The sequence below is a fragment of the Gorilla gorilla genome, chromosome 1 (genome assembly GCF_029281585.2).
Source record: "Gorilla gorilla gorilla isolate KB3781 chromosome 1, NHGRI_mGorGor1-v2.1_pri, whole genome shotgun sequence".
In the NCBI taxonomy this organism is placed as follows: domain Eukaryota; kingdom Metazoa; phylum Chordata; class Mammalia; order Primates; family Hominidae; genus Gorilla; species Gorilla gorilla.
The window spans coordinates 121092723-121114939 of record NC_073224.2 but is presented as its reverse complement, the minus strand read 5'-3'; the positions used below and the strand labels follow the sequence as shown (position 1 = coordinate 121114939).

The 22217-nt window shown below is 43.0% G+C and overlaps 2 long non-coding RNA genes across 3 annotated transcripts; one reads left to right on the top strand and one right to left on the bottom strand.

Moving 5' to 3' along the window:
- The first annotated feature begins 3158 nt into the window (after positions 1-3158).
- Positions 3159-21059, top strand: LOC129525462 (uncharacterized). Of its 2 annotated transcripts, XR_008669773.2 has the most exons (5): positions 3159-3339; positions 3464-3527; positions 7270-7322; positions 16160-16222; positions 18404-21059. It is a non-coding gene; the product is annotated as an uncharacterized lncRNA (long non-coding RNA). The 2 variants fall into 2 exon arrangements; XR_008669772.2 differs by having other exon boundaries at positions 3165-3527.
- Positions 7158-19636, bottom strand: LINC02868 (long intergenic non-protein coding RNA 2868). The gene is made up of 4 exons (XR_004069641.1): positions 19551-19636; positions 18893-18989; positions 7758-7813; positions 7158-7304 (listed from the first exon to the last, which is right to left on the bottom strand). It is a non-coding gene; the product is annotated as a long intergenic non-protein coding RNA 2868 (long non-coding RNA).
- Positions 21060-22217: the final 1158 nt, after the last annotated feature.

Sequence of the window (22217 nt, the reverse complement as noted above, 5' to 3'; positions counted from 1 at the left end):
GGAGCCCCATCTTGTCACGTACTATCAATAAAGTCCCCTGTGCTCAGGAAAAAAAAAAAAAATCCCATTTACAATAGCATTGAAAAAAAAAGTTCATTTCTGCTCATGTTGTCAGCAGCTGTGGCTCTGCTCTGCATGTCTTCTTGTTCCAGGATCCAGCTGTAAAGCAGACCCATCCTGGACACACTGTTTTGTGGCCGAGGGAGAAGACGGTCCGCAGACCCACGTGGTGCTTCTTCAAGCCACTGCTCACCAGGTGGCACAGATCACTTCTGCTTACACCCTATTAGCCAAAGCAAGCCCCCTGTCCAGGCCTGAGGGAGTGGGGAGAGGACCTACGCCTCTCCCATAGGCCACAAAGGGAGGGTAAGGGATAACTGGGGACAAGAATAGGATTTGCCACACTCCCTGTTTTTAAATGTTAGCAACTGAATTGAAAGTATCATAAATGCTGGGCAGAGCCAACTAAAACACAAGAAACCATGAGCCATGGATGTACAAGCTCTAATTTAAAAAGTCAGAAATGGAGTGAAAGCCTTGTTCTCTTCCTTGAAACACACACACTACCTCAGCCTCCTGAGTTTAACAGTCCTCTCAAAAAGGAAAAGTGGTTACTTTGCCTTTAACATTATGGGTGAATCTATACTAGTTCCTAGTGTAACCCAGCACCCCTGTTTTTCTAGAGGTGATTTAATTGTTTTTTTCCTTCTCTCTCTTCTTTTCTCATCTCCCTGGCCCCCTTAGCCCTTCAGAAATGCAAATATAACCATTCTCCTCCCCATCACCTGGCTTTCCCTACAGGGCAAGTTTTCCTAACTGTGTGCTCCAAGACAGATCTCTCCTTGAGAGCTGGCAGTCGATTTGCAGACCAAAGCACACCCACCAAGGAATTTTCACATCCAGAGGTTGCCTCGGAACTTCCATCTTCCCAGGGTTGCCTCAGGACTTTCATCCACCAGGAGGGGAAATCGAAAGCACACCCGCTTGGCCACTTTTTCAACTTACTTCTGCCCAGGAAGCGCCAACTCATCACCAAGCTAGGAGGGAGACCCCCTGCCCTTGCTCATTTCCTCCCTTACCTTATAAAAATCCCTGCTTTCTGCTCCCAAAGTGAAGCAGCACATTTTAAGGCAGGACCCTTTGTGCCCCTTCCCCAAGCTAACTTTGGAATCAATTTGCTTTTTTTTGTATCAGACCTTGCTCTTGTTAACTGGACTCCACATGCAGCGAGCAACTAACCTGCATTTTAGTTACACTGGTAATCACCACTTCCTTTTGTAGGTGCTCATAAATTCTCTTTAAACAATTTATTCATAAATATGACCAGAATCTAGGTCACTTGCCATTCTGTAATCTCCAGAACTCAACTTCTATTTCTTGCACTTAGGACATTTGCCTGGGTTCAGTGCTATGGCACCAGTTTTGCTCACTACAGTCCCACAAAGATTACTGATAGAACTGAGCAATGCATTTGCAAGATCTCTTAGCACCCAAGGGTAAAATGTTTTTGGGCCAAGAAACTTGACACCACTTCCAATTGCATGAAGCTCTTTTACACTCCCTTAACTACTTTTTTATCCTGGACCCTATCATTGTCTTTAAGAATCATATGGGTAGAATCTGGAAGAAACTGCCATTCAAACCAGCATTACTTTTTGTTCAGAAAGAAGATGGTGAATTACTCAGGTTGTCCAGAGGGACAGAACAAATAGGATACATATATATAAGATACATATACATATGTGTGTGTGTATATATATATATATACACATACATATACATGCATCGTATACATATATATAGGATACATATACATTTGTATATATACACATATATATACATGTATCCTATTTGTTCTGTCCCTCCGGAGAACCCTGAGTAATTTTATATGTGTGTGTATATATGTATGTGAGTTTATTAGGGAGAATTGGCTCACACAATTACAAAGGCAAAGTCCCACAATAGGGCTTGCAAGCTGGAGAATCAGAAAAACCAGTAGCTTGTCTCAGTCCAAGCCCTAAGCCTCAAAACCAGGAAAGCTGACAGTGCAGCTCCCAGTCTGAGACTGAAGGGCTGAGAGCACCCCAGAGGTCACTGGTACAAGTTCCAGAGTCCAAAAGCCGAAGAACCTGGAGTCAGATGCCCAAAGGCAGAAGGAGAAAAGGAGTCCTGCTCTAGAAGGCAGAGAGAAAGAGAAAGCCCCAGCAAGCTGCATATGCCCCTTCTGCCTGCTTTCTTCTGCCTGCTTTCTTCTGCCTGCTTTTTTCTGCCTGCTTTGTTCTGCCGTGTTGGCAGCCAACCATACAGTGCCCATCCACAGTGAGGGCGGGTCTTCCTCTCCCACTCCACTTACTCATATGTCAGTCTTCTCTAGAAACACCCTCACAGACACACCCAGAAAAAGTGCTTCACCAACTATCTAGGCATCCCTCAATCCCATCAAGTTGACACCTAATATTAACCATCACAGAATTCATCTGAACAGTCAGCCCTTGGGTCACACTTCATGGGTATTTTTGTTACACACACATGCCTGGAACAAGTGCCCAGTGTGCTCTTTGGAACAATTATAAAGTCATCATTATTCTGGATGATGATTTTAGGTTTGGATGATAAATGTTTTGTTTTGGTCGTGTATGTTTTTGGATATGGTCAAGCCTGAGCTAAGTCTCTATAATTTTCTTGCTTTCCAGGAAGGAGTGAAATATTTCTTAACTCAGTAGGAATGTAGTGAATTACAGTGTTTGCTTATCCTTGCAGAGTGGAGAGTGTTTTTTGCCAGAGCAATTGTTTGCAAGACCAGCCAGCCCAGAGGACTACAGAAGGACATTCAGGCAGAATATTCACCTCTCCCTAGAAGACAGCCTATAAAAGAGAACTAAGTGTGTTCAGTGGACAGTTTCTGCCCTTCAAGTGGCATTATTGAAGTATAATGACCCCAAAGCCCTTGAGACTATTGTGTTCTGATGGGGCTGTTGTACTGGGTGCCACAGGATGAGATCAGAGGCCTGGAGTGAGGGCTGGGTTTCCTGGGGGAATAGATGTCCCATCATTGGTCACCAGGGAGGAGTAGGTGTTGGGCAGAAATAAGTGCAGGGAGGCAGCTTGAGAATCCCTTCCCCTTTCTGGGTCTTGGGTGGGGTGGGGCTGGGATTCTAGGCAGAGCAGACCTGAATTGAGGGCACTTGCACTGTGTGCAGTTGTGCTGGCTCATGCCACATGACAGGATAGGAGCCCTGTAGGAAGACAGTGCAGCTTTGTCCAACAGAGTGCGGCCAAGCTGTGCACCCAAGGGCTGCCCTTGCTGGGAGAAAGGCATGCCTTTTTCTTGACACAAAGGTACCACCTACTAACCAAACCCTTACCTGACAAGGACCTGCCCACCAAGTGGGATCTCTGTCTTCTAATGTATCTGCCTGCCTTGCAGGTGGGGAGAGGCGCCACATTTTTCTATTTTTTTCAGCCTGGTGAAGCTTTTTCTGCCCACAAAGACATCTTCTGCATGACAAGCCATCAGCCTGCTTAAGGTGGGTACATTTTCATCACTGGGCATTTCTAAATCTGAGTCTGAGGATCCTGAAATTCACAACATCCTTTAATTGTTGTTAGTTATTATCTGCCTTGTTCTTTCTTTCTTTAGCTTTTTAAAAATTGAAATAGAGACAGCATCTCGCTATGTTGCCCAGGCTGGTCTCGAACTCCCAGGCTCGAGCAGTCCAGTCACCCTGGTCTCCCAAGTGTTGGGATTACAGGCATGAGCCACCTTGCCCAGCCCTTTCTTTCACTTTTGAATGTTTATTATACACTTGTTAAAGAGTCAGAGATTTACTGAGCTCCTACTGCCTACCAAAAACTGTTTTAGACCTTGGGGTTACATAAGTGGGGGTGTGGGTGGGGTGCAAAAATTCCTGCGCTTGTGCAGCTTGTGTATTAGAGAGAGGATTGTGCTCTGGGGACTCAGGGAATGCTGTGTCCTGTGCTTAGGATGGAAAGCAAAGGGAAGCCCGGCATCCCTCATCCCAGGTGCTGGCAGCAGCAGAGCTGGCTAGCTATGCCCTGCAAAGGGTCCGTATCCTGAGTGTCATTATCATCAGGGGATGATTTGGGGTAGTGAACAAGCATTTGCAGCTCCGCACCCAGAGAGAATCTCAGAAATATCTGAGGAACCCTTTGCGAGGGCTAAATTCTGGTGGGGTATTTAATGGGTGTGTGAAGTCTGCTCAGAGCAATTTTATGTGGCTTTGTTTCCCTCTAATCAGCACTAATTCTGCCCTTTCCAGTCTGAAGATGGGTCTTCTTGACTGAGAACCGGGATGTAAAGTACAATTTGAGGAGTTCTGCCTGTGTTGTTTTGGTTTGTTTTGAGACAGAGTCTCGCTCTGTTGCCCAGGCTGGAGTGCAGTGGTGCAATCTCGGCTCACTGCAACCTCCTCCTCCTGAGTTTAAGCGATTCTCCCGCCTCAGCCTCCTGAGTAGCTGGGACTACAGGCATGCATCAGCACGCCTGGCTAATTTTTTTTTATTTTTAGTAGAGACAGGATTTCTCTGTGTTGGCCAGGCTGGTCTCCAACTCCTGACCTCAGGTGATCCATCTGCCTCAGCCTCCCAACATTCTGGGATTACAGGTATGAGCCACCGCACACAGCCTGAATTCTGCCTTCTTGCTATCATCTGTTAACAAAATACAGTTAGCCCCAATTAGCCTCCCTTTTCTCTTGAGCTGTCTTCTCATTGAGAGTCTCTTTTCTGAACACTTCTGAACTCTGCTTTCCGAATGGGTTCTGCCTGAGCCTCGGATACCACCAACTTGGCAAAAGCTGGCTCCTCTTAGGGTCCCTATCACTTCCACTTCTGCAGAGCACTTAGGTACAGGGTAGCAGTCCCTCTCATTTCTTTCTTTAAACTATGAAAGATGAAATTGTCAGCATGAGGAGAATTTATCAGACACCCAGGGTCTAGAAGAAGGAGATTCCCAGCTATCCCCACTCGATCTTGCCTCCGTGCCAGCGTTGTCAAATGTGTTGTCAGAAGGCCTGCTCATGCCTTTGAGCCCCGAGGGCAGAGCCACCTGCTTGTGGACAAGCAGGAAGAAAAGCCACAGCTCAGCAGCAGACAGCCATCTGGTGAAATTCCATGCGCAACTTTGTGTCTGCTGGCTCCTGCCCCTCCGTCCATCCACCCCAGCAGACCCCTTCTGGTTTCTAGCCTCTGTTCCTAGGTCCTCCTCTACCTGTGTCTGCCCACTTTTACAACTCTCTTTCTAGATTTGACTCACCTGTGTCACCTGGTTTCTGCTCTTTGATTGACCTTGAACCCATATTTGTCTACTCTTGAGTCAATCCATTTTGCTTCCAGTCCCTGAGCCCAGACGTGCCCACTCCTGGAACTGCCTACCAGGGTCAGCCAGTTGCTGCTGCCTGGCTCTTGGCTTTCTATGCCTCCAGGCCCTGATTCTCCCTGCCAGTGAGCTGCATGTGGCTCTCTGCCCCAACCCAGCATGTGGACTGTGATTCTCAGGAGCGTGGCTTCCAGGCCTTAAATCTGGCTGCACAACCTCTTGTGCAGACCACAGTCCCCCTTCCCTCTCTCTCCTTACCTTCTCCATTACTCTCTCTACTAATGGTTTGTGGGTTTTCATGCAGGAGCTCTCATCATGGTCTCCTCCACTCCATTCCCTCCTAGCTCTGTCTTTTGAGAAAGGAATGCTGTTCCATTGCTGCCATCCCAGCTGCCTGGGCTCAGAGAACCAGCACAGGCACAAGGGCTTTCCTGAGCTATGATCTCAAGGTCACTTGTATCAGTACCTATACTCTGTTGCCTGTGGTGCAGACATCCAAGACTGTAAAGTTTTATTCTCCCTGGTTATTTTATTTCCTGTGAATTACTGGAGATTTCCTCCATTCTTCTTGTGGTTTCTATTTCTTTTCTTTTATCAGGCTCTATAATTTTGCTGCTGTAGCCAGTGCGTTGTTTTGTACATTCTTGGTTTTGAAAAAATGACGGAAATTCAATTCCAATAAGCGCCAATGGTAGAGAGGATTTGTGGGCTCCTGTAACCAAAACAAGAAGGGCAGAAACAGGGTTGGACATCACTGGCCACTAGAACCAGAAGCTGGAGGCTCTCGGGACACACTCTCCTCACCCTTTTTTCCTGCTTGCTGCAGGCAGCTCTATGCTCTCTGGCTGGCTTTCCTCTCAGGCTGGAGGCATGGATGCCAGCAGTTCCCATCTCACATGTTCCCAGTTTTGCATCCAACAGGGCAGGACTTGCTTCTTGGTTCAAAACACCTTTGAAAGCACCTGGTTAGGCCAAGTACGGTGGCTCATGCCTGCAATCCCAGCACTTTGGGAGAGCAAGGCGGGTGGATCACCTGAGGTGGGGAGTTCGAGACCAGCCTGACCAACATGGAGAAACCCCGTCTCTACTAAAAAGACAAAATTAGCCAGGCGTGATGGCACATGCGTGTAATCCCAGCTACTTGGGAGGCTAAGGCAGGAGAATCGCTTGAACCTAGGAGGCAGAGGTTGCAGTGAGCTGAGATTGCACCATTGCACTCCAGCCTGGGCAACAAGAGCAAAACTCCATTTCAAAGAAAAAAAAAGCACTTGGTTAATATTTTGGAATATTAGGTCATCTTACAGTCCAAGGGAAAATGAGAGAAGCCCTTACAGAGCCTCATCACTGGGGGGTTGTTCCTAAGTGAAAGGATGTCAGTGCCAGAAAGAAGGAGTCTTGGCAGATGATAAATGTCCACTGCAGACCAAGATTAAATACATCCTGGCTCTGACCATCTCTCATCTCTTTCCCTCTAAGTGCTCTTCCCCAAGTTAGGAGAAATCTTCTTTTCCAGAAGTCTTTCTGTTTGACAACTTGGTTATGGAGAATGTGACCCCAGTACACAAAGTTTTCAGTGGGTAAAATGTGGAAGGAATATATATTGACAACAATGGTGGTGAAAAGAGGGAGGGAGAGGAGGATCAGAGTACACTGTAGTTTTCACATGCCGCTCAGCAAGTCTAGACCAAGTCTCTAGCAACATTTTCATTGACATAAGCTAACTCAAGCACATCTTTGGGCTTTCATTATAACTGTGAGTGGATACCTGTTATAGAGACAGGCGGTTAGCGCTAGAGCAATGGTTTTCAGAGTTTCAGATGCAGCAGAACACTCTTTATTTATCACAAAGAAAATAGCATGAACTTTAATATGTAGAACAGATCAGACCAGTTATACTGTAATTGAAGTTTCCCTTCTGCTACCCTCCACAGGAACCTGAGCTCCACAGGACTCAATGAAAAAGCAACTGTAACAGAAGAGATAGGTAAGTTATGTTCTCTGTTTACTTTGTTTATGTCTGAATTTACTTTGAAACGCTTCAGCACTGGCAGTGTGATTTGCTTGTATATGTTATTTAGATGTAATCTGCACCCAAGGGATGATAACTTACTGTAATTGGGAATGCATACTCCAGGGATGGTTAGCTAATATTTACCAAAGCAGCAGACAACAGAGAAAATGAGAGCCAAGTGAAAGGAGAAATCCCTTATAAAATCATCAGATCTTGTCAGACTTATTTACCACCATGAGAACAGTATGGGGGAAATCACCCCCATGATTCAATTATCTCCCCCCAGGTCCCTCCTACAACATGTGGGAATTATGGGAGCTGCAATTCAAGATGAGATTTGGGTGGGGACACAGCCAAGACGTATCACCCGATAACAAGGTTAAGAAGGGGAAGAGGCAACATCCTCACCTGCTCAAGGTTGGATCCAACTTTTGTGGGGCCTGAGGCTTACATACCTTCAGGGTCTTCTTTGAAAAAGAAATATTAAAAATTATAAATACAAAATTATCTATGAAAATGAATGTTTATACAGAATGAGAAAAAATGACTTCAAATTTTTTTTTTTTTTTTTTTTGAGATGGAGTCTCTGTTGCCCAGGCTGGAGTGCAACAGTGCGATCTCAGCTCACTGCAACCTCCACCTCCAGGGTTCAAGATATTCTCCTGCCTCAGCCTCCCTAGTAGCTGTGATTACAGGCATGCACCACCATGCCTGGGTAATTTTTGTATTTTTAGTAGAGACGCGGTTTCACCATGTTGGCAGCTGGTCTTGAACTCCTGACCTCAGGTGATCCACCCGCCTCGCCCTCCCAAAGTGCTGGGATTACAGGCGTGAGCCACTGTGCCTGGCCGATGACTTCAAATTTTAAAAAGTTTGCAAATACCACAAAAATCCCCCAAATAACACAGTATTTCTATTAATTAATGGTTGATATGGCTGTGTAATATATTTTCTTATGTTTTTTGCTGCTTCCTCTTTGATGGCCTCTTCCTGTCACCAGCATGTTGTAATACTTTCTATAGAGAGAATAAAATAATTTGGTGCTTCCTCTAACTTGGTTGATCAAAATTTTTCCCATGTTAATTTTTAAGATTCATAAAACATGCAACTTCAATAGACAAGTTCACTCTTTGTAGTTCTTCCACAAGGTTGTGCACTATAAACAGAAAAATTCTGATGAATTTAGTTTTGCATAATATCTTCACAAAAGAAAACATCATGGAGTGTTTATAATTGTATACACTGCATATAGAGCACACTCCTGACAGAATGTCCTTTACTAGAAATGGATGAGAACAGACATAAACAAAACTTAGAATTGTTTATGTCTTAATGGAAAGACACTTCCAGAGATTAGTTTCTGGCTTTGCACAATTAAAACCTTGTTTCTTCCCCACTCCCTGTAAGGATCCAGTGCTGGGTGCCATAGCATAGGTTCATGTTCATAGGTACTCTGGTTCTGTATCTTCCTGTTATATCACTTGGTAAGTTTGCCCCGTGGGTGGTAAGAATATTCCTGCACAGGACAGCTAGGAATAAGTTAACTATACATGGAAATGTCTGCAAACCACATAAATACCTCCCACTAAATCTCAGCTAAATGTATCACCAACTCAACTTTCCTTGACTAGATCCCCAAAATGCTTACAGTCACTCCCCACCACCTGAAAGGGGAGACTGGCTGAAAGAAATTCATAATGGAAAGAGAGAGTGCCTTATTCCATTGTGGTTCAAATCCGTCCCTTGCAAAATTTATAAAAACCATCTACCATATAAACAGATGGCTGGGGACTCTCCCAGGGCCTTGGAAGTGGTCCATCACATGAGAGCTCTGATATTTAGCTTCATTTGTTTCATAATACAATGCCTCTCCACCAAACTATAGAGGGTCACCAATATTTACCTTGGAAACAGCCAGTTGAATTAGGTGGGTTTGCAACAAAGGGAATAAACGGAAGACAGGCTTTTTCTATTTATAAGCTTCTGCTTATAATCATCAGCAAAACAGTCACACGTAAAATAACTGCCAAAAACTTAACAAAACTACATGGCCAAAAGTGCAATTTAATGTAGTAGAAATGAAATACAAATTACAACAAAGGGCGGGTGAATAAAGAGGGTGGATGGATTAATCATAGGAGGTTTTCTGGAAAAGGTGAGTTTGAAATAGGTTTTGTAAGGAGTGAGGCATAGAAAGAAAGGAGAAAATGCATTTGAGGAAGGCCTGAAAGGTCTAAATACACTGAAGAACATCAAATTGTATAAAGGGATCAGCTGAAAATTGACTGGAAAGGCGTGTTCATGAAAAACAGCATAAAATTAAATTTTAATAAGACTGTTTATGGTCAGAACAAAGTAACTAGTGCACATCTAGTCCACCAAGTGTCAGCAACTAGAAAACTACACAACAATATTAATATCTGAAATAGTTATTTTCAGTTATTGAACAATAGGCATTTCAGGTGTGAGATCTCAGAGAGATGAGAAACAAGTGAGGTGAGCCCTGCCATAGCCCTAGCCTTTTATTTCAATGCATTTTCTGGACCAGTTGCAGGAAAGGGGAATTCAATCAGAGTATGGCAGTCTCATTGACTCAAAAAGTCAGAGACTGGAGTTCAGGAAGGCTGAGGCAGCTGGATGGAACTTGTGAGACAGAGTAGCAGAGTGAAAGAGCAACACAGAATAAGTTCCAGAAATCTGCAGAGGATCCTCTTGAAACTTTGGCTAAATAATAAGATGTATATGTTTAAAGTGAAACTCCATAAACCCTGGGAAATAATAAATGATTAAGGAAAGATAAATTATGGGGAACTATAAACTGAGCAACTACCAGAGCTTGCACAGGATTGGGAGATACTTGAGTTCAGGCCAGCCAGAAGGGAAAGACCTCACTGGGTACTTGATGCATTCAGGTGAAATCCCAGAAACAGTATGTCTTACTAGTAGGGCTAAACTAGTCCTAGAGCAAAGGATACTCTAGACTCTTTCTAAAAAAGCCTCAAAGGGATAAAGCTGATCTGAAATTAATTTATTGCAAGAACAAAAATCAATAAGTTTTAAAGAAACACAAGAAAATTTAGGCTAACAATGGAATATTCACAATTGCCAGTATCCAGTCAAAATTATTAGACATGCCATAAACAAGAAGTGTAACCCATAATGAAAGGGAAAATCAGACAATAGAAGCAGATCTAGAAATGACAAAGATGGAATTAGCAAACAAGGGCTTTAAAACAACGATTATAAATTTGTTCAAGCAATTAAGGGAAAACAGGAACATAATAAATAAGTAAATGGAAATCATTAAAAGAAACAGGCCAGGCACGGTGACTCACGCCTGTAATCCCAGAACTTTGGAAGGCCGAGGCAGGTGGATCACCTAAGATCAGGTGTTCAAGGCCAGCCTGGCCAACATGGTAAAACCTGTCTCTACTAAAAACAGAAAAAATTAGCTGGGTATGGTGGCAGGCCCCTGTAATCCCAGCTACTTGGGAGGCTGAGGCAGGAGAATCGCTGGAACCTGGGAGGCAGAGGTTGCAGTGAGCTGAGATCACACCATTGCACTCCAACCTGGGCAATAACAGTGAAACTCCATCTCAAAAAAAAAAAAAAAAAAAAAGAAAAAGAAAAAGAAAAAGAAACAAATCAGCCATCTAAAGCTAAAAAATACCCCAATATCTAAAACAAAAAGCCCACTAGGCAGATTTAAAAGCAGATTCTACATTATAGAAGAAAAAAATTAATAAAAGACACATTATATAAACCCTAGAGCAAACTATTAAAAAAGTTATAGCTAATAAGACAAAAGTGAAAATAAAATGAAAAAATAAATTTTTTAACTCAAAAGAAGGGAGAGAGAAAGGAAAACAAAACAAAGAAAAAAATGAAACCAATAAGTCAATAGTTAACTGATTTAACACAGCCATATCAAGAATTGTATTAGGTAAAAATGGACCAAAATCGTCTATTAAGAGGTATTATTATACTTGGTAGAAAAGTATAGTAGGACCAAAATCATCTATTAAGAGATACTATTATACTTGGTAGAAAAGCAACATCCAACTATACGTTTTCTACAAGGCTTAGTTTTTTAATACAAAGATACATACAGGTAAAAGTTAAAGAATGAAGATATACCTGGCAAATATTAATTATAAAGCTAGAGTGGCCACTTTGAAATCTGACAAAGTAGACTTCATAAGAAATATTTCCAGGCTGGGCGCGGTGGCTCACGCCTGTAATCCCAGCACTTTGGGAGGCCGACGTGGGCAGATCAGGAGGTCAGGAGATTGAGACCATCCTGGCTAACACGGTGAAACCCCGTCTCTACTAAAAATACAAAAAATTAGCTGGGCATGGTGGTGGGTGCCTGTAGTCCCAGCTACTCGGGAGGCTGAGGCAGGAGAATGGCGTGAACCCGGGAGGCAGAGCTTGCAGTGAGCTGAGATCGCACCACTGCACTCCAGCCTGGGCGACAAAGCAAGACTCCATCTCAAAAAAAAAAAAAAAAAAAAGAAATACTTCCAGATTAAAGGGAAATATTTCATCATGAAAAAAGGGTCAACTGATCAAGAATACTTACAATATTCAATGTATGACCACCTAACAACAAAGTTTGAACATACACAAAGAAAAAACTGACAGAACTGAAAGAAAAAGCGCACAAATACAAAAGTATAGTTTGAGATTTTTAATAACCCCCTCTCAGTAGTTGATAGAACAAAATTTAAAACAAGAAAGTAAAAACTATCTTCTGCTTTTTGTAGTCCCTTCCCAACCAAACTCCCAATGCTATGCCAGTCATCAATTCCAAGCTAATGTTTGATGAATGAAAAAAATCTTCAAAATAAGCTTTGTTTTCCATTAAAGAGAAAACAACCCCTAAAAATAAAAAATAAACTTCTACTAGCAAGACAGATAAAGAAAGAAAAAGCAAAAACACAAAAATAAATATTAATAATAAAAGAAGGGACATCATTATAAGTCTTATAGACATTAAAAAATAAAAAGGGGATATTATGAACCACTTATGCCAACAAATTAAAAAGTTTAGTTGAAATGGATAATTCCTTTGAAAACATGAATAACTCAAATTGACACTAGAAGAAATAGAAAATTTCAACAATTCTATGTTAAGCCTAAATAAATTGGATTTATAACTTAAAATCTTCTGACAAAGTGGACTCTGGGCCTAGATAGATTAAATAATGAATTCTAGCAAACATTTAAAAAGGAAATAATACCAATCTTAAGCAAAATCTTTCAGAAAATAGAGGGGGAAGAAATACTTCCCAACTCATTTTATGAAGTCACCATTATTCTAATAACAAAACCAGACAAAGACATTAAAAGAAAATTATAGTCTAATTCCTTATGAACATAGCATAGATAAAAAATTCTTAACAAACTATTAGCAATTAGAATCCAGAAATACAATTAAAATGATAATACATCATGACTGAATGGAGTTTATTCCAGGCATGCAAGGTTATTTAACATTTGAAAATCAATCATTGTCATTCATCACATTAATAGAATAAAAAAGAAAAATCCTACGATCATTTACAACAATGCAGAAAAATCATCTGATGAAATTCAGTGCCTTGTTATGATTTTTAAAACTCAGTAAACTAGGAATAAAAGACAACCATCTTAACCTAATAAAGGAATCAATGAGAAACCTGAGCAAATACTGTAAATTAATATTGGAAGGCTCAACATTTTCCCATTGATATTGAGATCCAGGCAAGAATGTTTGTTTTTTCTCTTCTATTCAACATTAATATTGGTGTCCCACCAGTAAAATAAGACCCAAAAAAAAAAAAAATCTTACAGATTAGAAAAACAGAAGTTAAACCTTTTTTTATTCACATAGTACACAATTTTCTTTTCTTTTTTCTTTTCTTCTTTTAGTTAGTAGAGATGAGCTCTTGCTGTGTTGCCCAGGTTGGTCTCAAACTCATGGCCTCAAGCAGTCCTCCCACCTCAGCTTCCCAAAGTGCTAAGATTACAAGCATGAGCCACCATGCCCAGCCATGTACATAATTTTCTATCTAGAAAATACTAACAAGTCTACCCTGAATGGCTACTACATTAATAAGTGAATTTAGTAAGGTTGTAGAATACAAAGTCAACATAAAAAATCAATTGTATTTCTGTATACAAGCAACAAATAAGTGAGACATTAAAATGTAAAACATCATTTACAATAGCATTGGAAATAGATAATATTTTGGAATTAATTTAACTAAGCATGTATAGGACCTATGCTAAAAACTACAAAAAAACTACTGAAAGAAATTAAAGACATTTAAAAAATGTAGACACATACCTGTTTGTGAATTGGAAAACTCAATATTGTTATGCTGTCCATTCTCATCACATTGATATATAGATTATATGCAACCCCAATCAAAATCCCAGCAGGCATTTTTTCTTTAAGCAATTGTTACACTGAACCTAAAATTTGTAAGAAATTAAAATAGCCTATGTCAGCCAAAACAAGTTTGAAAAAGAAGTTCAAAACTGAAGGACTTAATTTGATTTCAAGACTTACTTTAAAGCTACAGTAATCAAGAAGTATTGCCTCTGGCTGCTTCCTCATTATGATGGTAGAGTTGAGTAGTTGTAACAGGAACCATATGGCCCAGAAGGCCTAAAATCCTATCTGGCCTTTCACAGAAAGAGTTTGCTGACCTCTGTGATACATGATGCTCATGTGTAAGACACTCCTATCTATAATTCCTGGCCTACCTTGTATTATTCCACCACTTTCTCTGTTACTCATTATAGCATATTAAAGTGCAGATGAGGGAAAATAATTTTAGAAATAATATTTAATCCCTTCTAATTTATTTAAAATCAAAATTGTTCATAGATTTTGGCACTTTATGGTTAATAATATGTTATTTGGAATATCCCTTACAACTGTGTACAAAGCCATAGTGGAAAACCAGTCCTACCAGGATGAAGATAATTACACATTAAATTTGTATTGTATGTAAATATGTATATGAGGCATTATAAGCATTATTTGACCCATTTTTTAAATGAGGAGGCTGACTGGCAAATGCATCTATTAGAGCCTGCAGAAAGTGAGGAAGGCGTGGTTAGGAGAAACAGACCAATTGGACAGTGGAATTAATAGGTTCAAATTGGTGATAGATTGGACATAGGTAATGAAGACAAGAAAGTATTGGAAAAGTAATTTTGAGAGTTGTTGTGAATCTGGGTTTTTAGACAAGGTTGCCATTGACCTGGTAGGAAAATTGTGAAAAAACATTTATTTCGCCACTGAGAGCAGATTGATTATGAGTTCCATTTCTAATTGCTTAAAGTGGTGCTTTCCAAATTAATGGATTTACAAAGTACCCGGTCATCTTGTTAGAATGCAGATTCTGATTCAGTAGTTTTGCGACAAGGCCCAAGATTCTGCATTTCCAATAAGCTTCCAGGTGATTCTGATGTGACTGGTTCAGGAACCACACTTTTTAAGAAAGGCATTAAATGTGACTAAAGGAAATCTAAGTGTAGACTTCTTCTGGAAGGTAAGAGGAGGGTCCTGACAGGGAATACTGTTTATGCAGTTGGAAAGAACCTATTTGTATTCTCTAGAGGCAAGATACATAACTAAGGGCCTGTAATCTTGAGATTCTCAGTGGAGAGAAGAGAAGGATCCAGAACAATCAAGGAGACAGAATAAGAGCTATCAGAAAACTAGAAGAACCAGGAGCATTTAGCATCATTAAGGAATCCTATGGAATATTGAATTTCAAGGAGTCAACCAATGAATTCCAACATGCAACTCATTCATCACACCATCTTTCCTGGCCCCCTTTCTTTGCCTCCTTTGGTCTTTTTTCCAGCGCTCTCTAGAATGTAGTAGATGCTTACTGGACTGTCTGTCCAAAGCTTCCCCACTCCTTTTTTTTTTTAGGAAAGCCTCCCATCGTCAATACGACTACCATAAGAGCTGCCATGTTTTTATGTGACTCTCTGTCCTCTTCCTACAGTTGATTGGTCCAGGCATGGACACCTGATCCCAGCTCAACCAATCATAAATTTCTTCTCTGGGATTATTCAAACTAGGATTCTACAGAGACAAAAGTTGTCAGGTGCAAAACAGTCTTTATAATACGAAAAGTCGTTAGGCACAAAATCTACTAGTCCTAATATGCAGCCATGTTAGGAGCCAGTAGAGAGAAAAAGTAAAGACAGGTGATGGAAGACAGTCCTAGAAGTGTTCCAGTTTTTGTTCCAACTGTTCCCAAGCCCAATTACTTTCGTTCCTTTCCCATGATTTGGTTATTCAATGTTCCCTTCAGTGACCCTAGAAAATTCCCCCTGTTGCCTAAGTGAGTTTGAGTCACTTGCAACAGAATCCTGACTAATACATGGCAAACTTTATCCCCACTCATTTTGTCTTATACACCATCTTCCTTTGGGCCCCTGCACCCTGTTGACTGCAGCTTTCCCAGGTTTTTCCTCAGAATGACACCAGGCCAAACCCAGCTGCTGGGCAAGGACCATAAACCCCACTGTTGGTCTTGGTGGATGTTAATGTGTCACTGAACACCAATGTACCAAATCGATGTATTCATGGCAACAGCTGAAAAGAGCCCACAAAAGTCTAATCTTTGGCACACTGGGGGCTTCACTGGCAGATTGTTAAGACCCTGGGGGCAAAACTTAATTTGCATAAGTATTTGCAATGCACAATTTCCTTTTTATTCATTTACACTAAATTAAATTCATTTTGGAATCCCCAAAGTTATTGCTGTTGACTTCTCTCCCCTTACTTTATGTTCTAGGTATATTTCCCCAAAACTGAAAGCCATTTTCATCTCTTGTTTTCTGGATGCCTCAGATCCCAGGTGAGGTTTTATCCCTCCACAGTTCTTTAAGATTAGCAAATTAAATTAACTCCTTAACTGCTGGGAAATTTAAAAAAACAAAAAAATTGCTGTTTTGCAAAAATGCAAATATTATTAGAATGCCCTACTCTCTTCCCTACCCCCAACACACACACACACACACACACACACACACTGGCACGCACACAGGCCTGGCTGCGCTCGAGAAGCCCACTCCTACCACCCCTTCTGCAGACAGAAATGCTGGCATTCGTAAGCTGTCACACTGAGGAAGACAGCAGCTGTGTTATTCCATGATTTATAGAACAGATTTGCATTTCCTTGCCTTTGAAGCTTGCCTATAATCTGCCACATAAATATTTGAAAGACAGGATGGTGGAAACAGACCTAAGCAGCTTAATCGAACACTTGGCAGGTAGAGGACTTGGGCTGGTGTTCATTTCAAACACCCCCTTGCCCTGAGGCCTCTTGGTGTGTGTGTACAAAATTGAAATTCGGTGTTCAAACCCAAACCTACAGTCACAATTCCACTTGAAGGAAAAGTCAGAAGAATGCCCCTCTGAAAGCAGGTTTTGTTTCGTCTGGTCTCCTGAGGCAAAAGCCCAGTAGTTTTCCTTAAATTCTGCTCCAGGAAGCAGGAAGCAGGGAGCATAAGTGTCTCAACCACTCCAGAAGCCCCAAGTGTGCTCATGCTGGGACAGGAGCTCTGCCCTGCCTCACAGAGGCCCTGAGGCCACAGAGAGGCACTTTCACCAGTGAGGAGGCACATTCCTGTCCTGGAGACCAGTCATAGCTCTGGCTGCCCCAGAGAACCAGGATTCCCTGGAAGGGGATCAGGCAAGCCTTCGATTTTCCATGCATCCACCTTCATATAGATTTTCCCAAAATATCGTATGGAGAACACTTTTTGAAGTTCATGTTAAATGGCCACAGTCGCAGTGCTTTTTTTTTTTTTTTTTTTTGAGACAGAGTCTCGCTCTGTCACCCAGGCTGGAGTGCAGTGGCGCGATCTCAGCTCACTGCAAGCTCCGCCTCCCGGGTTCATGCCATTCTCCTGCCTCAGCCTCCTGAGTAGCTGGGACTACAGGCACCTGCTACCACGCCCAGCTAATTTTTTGTATTTTTTTTTTTAGTAGAGACAGGGTTTCACCGTGTTAGCAAGGATGGTTTTGATCTCCTGACTTCGTGATCCGCCTGCCTCAGCCTCCCAAAATGCTGGGATTACAGGTGTGAGCCACCACACCCGGCCAACAGTCACAGTGCTTTTTTAGCCCATTATAAGCTGTAAGTCCTGCAGGAAAAATAACAGTCTAAGTTGATTTAATCTCATTATTTAAATGAAAAATACACACTTTTATTTTCACAGTAGTTCTATTAATATACTATTGGAGAATTAAAAAAAAGAAAATTGGCCAGGCACGGTGGCTCATGCCTGTAATCCCAGCACTTTGGGAGGCCGAGGTGGGCAGATCACCTGAGGTTGGAAGTTCGAGACCAGCCTGACCAACATGGAGAAACCCATCTCTACTAAGAATACAAAATTAGCTGGGCGTGGTGGCAGGCACCTGTAATCCCAGCTACTCGGGAGGCTGAGGCAGTAGAATTGCTTGAACCCGGGAGGCAGAGGTTGTGGTGAGCCGAGATTGCGCCATCGCCCTCCAGCCTGGGCAAAAGGAGCAAAAGTCCATCTCACAAAAAAAAAGGGAAATTATCTCCTAGTCTGATTCAATAAATATGTGTTGATCCCACATATGTGCTCAAGGAGGCTAGCCACAAAGGTGTCTTCACACTCAAGACAGCCCAAGAATGCCACTCATGGCCTAGGTGTCTTATCAGAAGTTCTACAAGGTAGAGGGTGGGCAGGGGAACAGAAAGAAGAGGCTCTTGAATGTAAAGGACCTTTTATAAAATTCAAAAGGGACAAGGGCAGAAGGCACATTGAATGGAGACCCAGACTGAAAGTCAGGAAACAGGGTCAGTCTAGCTCTGCCATGAGGTCCATGTTCTTGGTCCAACCACTTCACCTCTCTGGGCCTCTGTTTTCTCATCTGCAAAATGAAGCAGTTGACCTAATAGCCTCCAAAGTTTCCTTCATGCTGATATTCTATAGCAGGCTGGGGCTAAATTTAGATTTAGATTTGTCCAAACGATGGAATGACCTCTTTTCCCATCACTTCCCAGATGTGTACCTGGATTCTGGAGCTCCAGGAAAGAACCCCCCTGTGTTCACAATGGCGGTCCCTGGTGCCTGCAGAACTTAGGACAGGGAGTTGGGGAGGTGGGGTGGTTAGGGACAAAACCCAAATATGGACTCCTTAAGAGAAATTTCAACCTTAGGAAGAAAGGAATCTGTCCCAGGCAGCAGCACAGTTGCAATTCAGAGGAAGCTGCGGTTCCAAGTGTAGGGTGGTGGACTCTACTGTAATCAGCCACCCTGAAGTCAAGCAGACATCTGGGGTGTCTCACCAATCTCCCAGCCCCTAGAATGCCAAACAACCCTGCTCTGAGGCCCTGTAATATTATCACATGGGGGTCAGGGAGCTACTCTCCTTCAATACTTCCAAGCAAACTGCCTAGAGCCAAAAGTCCAGGAAAACTAAGCACTTTGCAGATTTGAGTGAGAAATCCCCAGGGACTTCCATAGAAACTGGGAGTCTCAGAAATACCTACCAGGTTGGTTTCCTGAGGCAGTGAGCCAGGGAAGGAGGACTGATGGTGATGTTGCCTCATTTGGATGCTCCATGAGCCTACGCAAGTTTCACAAAATCTTCAAAGGAAAACAAAATATCAAATGAATCCAGTAACAACATTCTGGGGAAAAGGCTACCTGGAAGAGGGACAAAAAGGGACGAGTTTCCAGAGGAAGCCTAGGGAGGATGCCTGATGTCACTGCTGACAGAGGAAGCAGGAGGACTCAGCGCTCTCTGGAATGACCAGGCTGTGATGGGTGTGGCAGGCCAGAACTGGACAGGATCATTAAAACCCTCGGAGAGGTTTTCACTGCGAGAAAGAAGAGCTACCAGGCCTGGAGGGGAATAAGATTGAGGACCCAGGCTGCCAGTGAACTTATGCCCACCCAGAAACTCAGCTGCAGAAAAGTGGTAGGGATTATTACACCAAACTGAGAATTACAGTCTCTGCCTCCTCAGCCCCTGGCAGAGCTGCCACACATGGCAGCAGCACTGTCCTGCCTCCAGGTGAAATAGGAGCCACTGGGATCACCCACCACGCTGCAGGAGCTATGAGGCATACAGGAGCATGGGGAAGGGATATCAACACACATAAACAAAGTAGTTCCATCCTTGCCTTATGTCTGTCTTTTTTATACCTCCGTAGATGTGGCCAACAAAATTGCTCCATAAATTGGACACTGCCCAAAGAAGTCTTTAACGCCATTCCTGGGTTCTTTGTCAAAACCATGGTGGCTTTTCCTGTCTTCACAGAGCTAAGCCCATTGTTTTGTGGTCCCTGCAGCTGTACCTCTGACCTGGGTGGAGCTGCATGTCTAGGCAGGAGAGGCTTGGGAAGCTAGAGTTGTTGCTGGTGATCTGTTTTCATCTTGGGGCAGGAGCCAGGCTGGGTGCCAGAAGCAACTTTTGATTAGTCATTAGGCACAGACTTTGCTTCAGCCACATAGCCACCTCATTCCTGCCTCAGGGCCTTTGCACTTGCTGTTGGCTCTGCTTGGAGTCCTCTCTCTTGATCTGCACTGGACTTGTTCCTCCCTACTTCATCAAACGTTACCTTCTCAGAAGGACCTTCCATGTCCACCTCCAGTGCAGGCCCTGTTCACACTCTGTCCACTGCTCTGCTGATTTCCTTATGATAGTTACGGCACTCTACAAGGATCTTGTTTATTTGTTTACATGGCCACCGTCTTTTTCCCTACGGGAACGTCTGGAACCTTAGCTCCACCAGGGTCATCTGAAGGCTCCCAGGGTGACCCACACAGACCAGACCCCAGCCTGCACCCCAGGAGGCTCCTGCTCCCCACATACACAGAGCTCACCTCAGCCTTACCTCGCAGATGAGGAAGACTTTGGCGCCCACACAAATGCCCATGTGTGTCACGGCCCAGACAGCAGTGTTCATGCCTGCGAGAGGTCAGGGCAAGCCTATCAGTCCCATGCTGAGATGCGAGGCCCTGGACTCCTCCCCACCTCAGAGGGTGAAGGGGGGAGGCCTGGACACCCTCTCCATCTCAAACGGCAGGGGGTGAGGGGAAGGTCTGGCAGGGGAGGGATCTTGTCTCTCTTGTTCACTACTGTCCACAACCTCCAGCACAATGCTGGGTATATGATCGGTAATATCTGTTGAATGAATAAATGAATAAATGCACACAGCAGCAAGCTGTATGGCTGCTTATCCAGCATAACTGTATCCCTGCGCTTCTCCCTTCCTAACATAACTTCAATCTGCTTGGCAACATGTCCTATTCATGACCACGTGTTTGCCCTAAGCTGTTCATAGTATTCCCTCTTTCTCTGTGCTAATAACTGGTTTTTCAAAAGGACCCATGACTTAGTTCTGACCGAAACCATGAGCAGAAGTCTACTAGGTAGGGCCAGGGGTTCTAAAAGAGGTTTTCCCCTTTATAAAAAGAGAAGCAGGCACTGTCATATTATCTGGATTAGATCTGCTTAGTACAGCTGTGCCTCACTTCTCACTCTGAGGAGAGTTACCGTGAAGAAAAGTGCAACCCGATGAAGATAGCTAGGGTGCGAGCTGGAAGAAACTGGGTCTTCTATGACATTACTGAAGAACTAAATTAACCATCTCTGGAGCTTGCATACCTCTGGATTTCTTGTTATGGAGTATAATAAATTTTCTTATTATTAAGCCATTGTGAGTTGCATCTTTTGTTACTTATAGCCAAAGGCATTTGAACGATAGAGACTATGGCATACACTGTCCCTTAGTCCTGGTGGCTGCCACTGGCCTGTAGAATAGAGCCATGGCTTTTATCCACCAGATATACTGTAGGTAAACATGAATTAATGAATTAGTTTTTCTTTACTTCATTCATACACCCAACAAACTTCATTGAAAACTTATGTGTGCGGGCACTGCACTAGGAAGAGAGATCAGAAAGGCAAGCTGCCAACCCCGAAGAAGCTCAGAGTCCAGTGGGAGGAAGACTTATCAACAGAGAATGACAATCTAGCATGGACACATTACAACAGAGGCATGCAGAGGTGCCACAGAAGCGGCAAAGAGCAGCAGGGACATGGCTTGAAAGAGGACAGGCAGGAGGGTAGCTAAGTTGGTTTCACAAGAGGTTGTGTCTGAGCTGAGTCTTGAATGAAAAGCAGGAGACGCCCAGGAGGACCAGCTGGCCAAGAGTCTCTCAGGCAGCAGGAACGACAATATCCCACATCGCAGAGTAGGCAAGACCACTTTTTACAATGGGCCAGGCACTGTGCTAAGTGATTACACAGACACTGCGCCCTCAGATCCTTAACAATATGCACACAAGGTAAATATGGTTATCCCATTTTATAATATGGAAACGGAGGCTTCAAAGGGTCAAGGAACTTGTCCAAGGTCACATAGCCAGAAAGTGGCAGAGCCAGGCTTTGAACCTAGATCATTCAGAGCCCACATTCTGTTTACCACCCTAGCACTCCTCCTACACTAGTGGACCCTGTTAGGGAGGTGCAGTCTGTAGAGCAACCCAGTGTCCTGCCCATAAAAGAAAGCACACCTCCGTGGGCAGGCGAGAGAAGAGACTGAGCACACGCGTAGGAAAAGGTGTACTCTGAGACGGCTAGTGTTTAGGTGGGTGGGCAATGGAGAGAGCAGGCAGAAAAGAGAGAATGTGGGTGGTCTGAAGACACCCGTTTCTCTTCTATTCTGTTTATTTTAACTTGAATGGCTTTACTCAGTGTCACCATCTTCTAACCTTTCTCCTTCAAATCACTCTTACAGTTAAATTAGCCTGAAAATTTACCAGCCCACAAATTTTTGTTAACCAGCCTGCCACAAATATTATACA